Here is a 5,385-nt window from a genome sequence, read left to right as displayed (position 1 = left end):
CCAAGTCCATAGATGAAGCTCTTCAGGACAAGGATTGGATTCTGGCCATGGAAGAAGAATTGAATCAATTTTCCAAGAACGATGTTTGGAGCTTAGTGAAGAAGCCTGAGAGTGTCCATGTTATTGGAACGAAATGGGTATTCAGAAACAAGCTGAATGAGAAAGGAGATGTAGTCAGAAATAAGGCAAGGCTAGTTGCTCAAGGCTACAGCCAGCAGGAAGGAATAGACTACACTGAAACATTTGCTCCAGTAGCAAGACTGGAAGCAATCAGACTGTTGATCTCTTTCTCAGTAAATCACAACATAGTTCTACATCAGATGGACGTAAGAGTGCCTTCCTAAATGGTTATATCTCAGAGGAAGTCTATGTTCATCAACCCCCAGGTTTTGAAGATGAAAAGAAACCAGACCATGTGTTCAAATTGAAGAAATCACTCTACGGTCTGAAGCAAGCTCCCAGAGCATGGTATGAGAGACTTAGCTCATTCCTTCTGGAGAATGAGTTTGTAAGGGGTAAAGTAGATACAACTCTTTTTTGCAAGACTTATAAAGATGATATCTTAATTGTGCAAATTTATGTTGATGATATTATATTTGGTTCTGCTAATCAATCTCTATGCAAAGAATTTTCTGAGATGATGCAGGCTGAATTTGAGATGAGTATGATGGGAGAATTAAAGTACTTTCTGGGAATACAAGTTGATCAAACACCAGAAGGAACATATATCCATCAGAGCAAGTACACTAAAGAACTTCTGAAGAAGTTCAATATGCTGGAATCTACAGTGGCCAAGACTCCAATGCATCCAACATGCATTCTGGAGAAAGAAGATATAAGTGGTAAAGTATGTCAGAAGCTCTATCGTGGCATGATAGGTTCACTTCTATACTTAACTGCATCTAGGCCAGACATATTATTTAGTGTTCACTTATGTGCTCGCTTCCAATCAGATCCAAGGGAAACCCACTTAACTGCTGTTAAGAGGATCCTAAGGTATCTGAAAGGCACCACTAACCTTGGCTTGATGTATAAGAAAACATCAAAGTATAAGCTTTCAGGTTATTGTGATGCTGATTATGCTGGAGATAGAACAGAGAGAAAAAGTACTTCCGGAAATTGTCAATTTCTGGGAAGCAATTTAGTCTCATGGGCAAGCAAGAGGCAATCAACCATTGCACTATCAACTGCAGAAGCAGAATATATCTCAGCAGCAATATGCAGCACTCAGATGCTCTGGATGAAACATCAGCTGGAGGATTATCAGATCCTTGAGAGCAATATCCCAATCTATTGTGATAACACTGCTGCAATCTCATTGAGTAAGAATCCTATCCTACATTCAAGGGCAAAAGCACATTGAGGTAAAGTATCACTTTATTAGAGATTATGTACAGAAGGGCGTACTTCTTCTGAAGTTTGTTGATACTGACCATCAATGGCAGATATCTTTACAAAGCCCTTAGCAGAGGATAGATTTAATTTTTATTCTGAAAAATCTAAACATGGACTTTTGTCCAGAGTGAAGATGGATCAGAACCTCTGACTATGATACTTCCTGATCAGAAGATGTCTAGTCCAGAAGGTAACTCAATCAGAGTGTGTGTGCCCACTGGTACTGACTATGAAGCTGAGACAACAACACGTGTGTCAGAATTTCTGATGCATAGTTCCTTGTGCCCGTGTGACAGTCTGTTATGATTGCGTGTAGATATGCTTATCTCCTGTGTGTGATTTGTGTATTTTACTGTTACTATCTATCTTTAATTTTCAGCCGTTGATCTTAAAGTGCTTTTTGAATCAACAACGGTTATTTGAAAAACCCACTATACACACACGTTCTCTTTCACTTCCGGTTTTCACTCTCGCTCTCTCTGCTTTTCAAAACCGCCTTTTTCTCGATTTCTCTCTCGATCTCTCTTCATCTTTTACCTTCATCTTCTACCTCAAACCTTCAACCTCTTCAAAATGGTGAGACAAACCAGAAGATCTACTGCAGATGCACCTCAGTTCCCTCACATGGTAGTTGGTCTAGCAACGGGTCAAAGGGGCTCTGAGAACCCGGCACAAGAACAAGTTCAAGCTCAAGAGCAGATTGTTCCATTTGCAGAACGGGCTGTGCCGTTCACTGCGTATTTGCTCCTGAGGAACTTCAAGTCCTGGCAGAATGGAGATTTGACCTCGACAATCTGGCTACAAATGGGTATGATCTTCGTCCTGAATTCCAAGCTCAAGGTTGGGGAAATTACTTCAATCGACTTCGAGGACCGGTGTATGAGAAACTGGTAAAGGAATTCTGGAAGCACGCAGACTGCGATGATACTCAGGTGGTCTCTCACATTCTTGGCAGAAAGATCATCATCACGGAGAAGTCATTCGTGAATCTGCTAGGTGCAGACACTGCTTATGGGTTTCGTTTCCAACTCACGGAATCGAAGCTGAAACCCAGCACCAAAGACAAAGTCAACCAGGCCCTGTACACCACCTTCAAACCGGGCAAGACGAGTTACAAGGTGATGGACCTTCACCCCAAACTCAGGATCTGGCACAAGATCCTGCTCAACTGCATAAACCAGAGACCGAAGGGCAGTTCTCCAGACTACATCAACTTCAACCAGAAGGTGATGTTGTTCTTCATCCAAGATCAGAAGAAGATCTGCCTTCCCTACTTCCTGTTCTCCTACTTGAAGGAATGCATCCGGAAGTCTCGCACCACCGCCTCCATCAAGTCTGCAATCAAATATATCCCTTTTGGGAGGCTGCTCTCAGACTTTCTCATTGAAAGCAACTTGGTGCAAGATTTGATCAATGCTGGATGTGTAGAGGATCTGAGCACAATTGTCAGTGATGTCTTCACTGCAAATTCTCCCTGAAGAAGATGGGTTTGGTCCAGAAGAAGATTGCTCCTGCTCATGAAGACACATCTTCTGAAATCAGAGGAAGAAGAATGCCTCTGAATGACTACCCTCTGTGGACACAAGCGGACAATCCTGACGCCATCAGATGCTATGTTGAAGACCTCAGGGCTCAAGGTTTCGAAATTGACCTTGATGATTTCGTCAGCAGACTACCACCAGCTCCAGAGTTTCCTTCTCCTCCCAAGAGGAAAGCTCAGGAGAAGATGGTTCTGGACGAATCTTCTGAGGAATCTGATGTCCCTCTGGTCAAGAAGACGAAGAGAAAGCCTGATGATGGTGATGATAGTGATAGTGAGGATGGTCCTCCCAAGAAGAAGAAGAAGAAAGTCAGAATCGTGGTGAAGCCTACTCGGGTGGAACCAGCTGCTGAAGTGGTCAGAAGGACTGAACCTCCTGCCAGAGTGACTCGATCATCAGCACATTCAAGTAAGCCTGCACTTGCTTCTGATGATGATTTGAATTTATTTGATGCACTCCCTATTTCTGCTATGCTCAAACACTCCTCCAATCCCCTCACTCCTATTCCTGAATCCCAGCCAGCCGCACAAACCACCACTCCACCACATTCCCCAAGATCTTCCTTCTTTCAACCTTCTCCTACTGAAGCACCTCTCTGGAATTTGCTTCAGAACCAACCCTCTAGGTCAGAAGAACCAACCTCTCTCCTCACCATTCCGTACGACCCATTATCCTCTGAACCCATCATCCATGACCAACCCGAGCCAAATCAAACAGAACCACAACCCAGAACGTCTGATCACTCTGTTCCCAGAGCATCAGAACGTCCTGCTGCCAAAACCACGGATACAGACTCTTCAACAGCCTTTACACCTGTATCCTTCCCAACCAATGTTGCTGATTCTTCTCCCTCCAATAACTCTGAATCCATTAGAAAATTCATGGATGTTAGAAAAGAAAAGGTGTCTACCTTGGAAGAATTTACCTAACTTGTCCAAGCCCTAGGAGATATCCTGGCCCTAGACCTGAACGTCTAGTAGACCCAGATGAACCTATCTTGGCTAATCCTTTACAAGAGGCAGACCCCTTGGTTCAACAAGCTCACCATGTCCCCAACCAACAAGAGCCTATTCAACCAGAACCTGAACCCGAACATTCAGTGTCTAACCAATCCTCGGTTAGATCACCTCATCCTCTGGTTGAAACTTCAGACCCTCACCTTGGAACCTCTGAACCCAATGCTCCTATGATTAACATTGGTTCTCCACAAGGTGTCTCTGAAGCTCATAGCAGCAATCACCCAGCCTCTCCTGAAACCAACCTCTCCATAATTCCCTATACTCACCTTCAACCCACATCTCTCTCTGAGTGCATCAATATTTTCTATCATGAAGCCTCCTTGAGGCTCCGCAATGTGCACGGTCAGACTGACCTCAGTGAGAATGCTGAAAGTGTGGCTGATGAGTGGAACAATCTGAGCACTTGGCTAGTGGCTCAAGTTCCAATTATGATGCAGCTCCCGCATGCAGAGGGAAGTCAGAGCATTGAGGCTGCAAGGCAAAGGTTTGGTAGAAGGGTGGCTCTTCATGAACAAGAACAGAGAAATAAGCTTCTTGAAGCCATTGAAGAAGCCAAGAGAAAGAAGGCTCAAGCAGAAGAAGCTGCGCGTCTTGCAGCAGCTCAAGCTGAACAAGCCAGACTTGAGGCAGAGCTACTTGAAGCTGAGGCTGAAGCTCTTAGATGCCAAGCACTTGCACCAGTTGTGTTTTACTCCTGCTGCTTCTGCTTCCATTCCAGATCCTCAAGCTGCTCAGAATTTCTTCCAGTTCTACTCAGCCAAGCTCATCCAGACTCGACATCATGGAACAACGTCTTGACACTCATGAATCCATGCTGATTGAGATGAAGCAAATGATGATGGAACTTCTGCGACGATCTGACAAACCTTAGTTTTAGGATCTCTTCTTTTTCTTTCTTTTTATCTAACGTTGTTTTATTTAAACTCTGTTTCTTTTTTATTTACCTATTCTATTTTATTCGTTTGTGATATATATGCGTATCTATATACTTGTGTCACATATGTTTGCTAAACTCGTTTTATTCATAATCTTTTTGCGTTTACATCATACATTACTTCCCTAAAAAGTCTAGAATGGAGGATCTCTCCTCATTCTTCTGCACTCCTGGTGCTGCTCTGACCTATCTTTCTCCAGATGCTCCAGTACATGCTGGATGTTGTTGAGCCTAACATTTAGCTCATCCCTCTCCAGAATCTCTTCTGAAGTCCTGAGCTTCTCTTCCAAACTCTCTTTTTCTTCCAGCAGCTTGAGTTCAAGCCGGCTGAGTTCTTGCACCTCCTCCACGAAGGCAAGAAATTCCTTCAGGTCTCTCTCCAACTCTGGACGCAGGTCCTCTTCCAGCAGTGTCCGTGTTAGCTCCGAATGGTCGTGTACCCTCTGGATGCCTGATGTTCAGGAACAAGTCCCTTCAAAAGCCTTCTTCCTCAGCT

The sequence above is a fragment of the Lotus japonicus genome, chromosome 5, assembly GCF_012489685.1.
Source record: "Lotus japonicus ecotype B-129 chromosome 5, LjGifu_v1.2".
Lineage (NCBI taxonomy): Eukaryota > Viridiplantae > Streptophyta > Magnoliopsida > Fabales > Fabaceae > Lotus > Lotus japonicus.
This window is presented reverse-complemented; position numbering follows the sequence as displayed.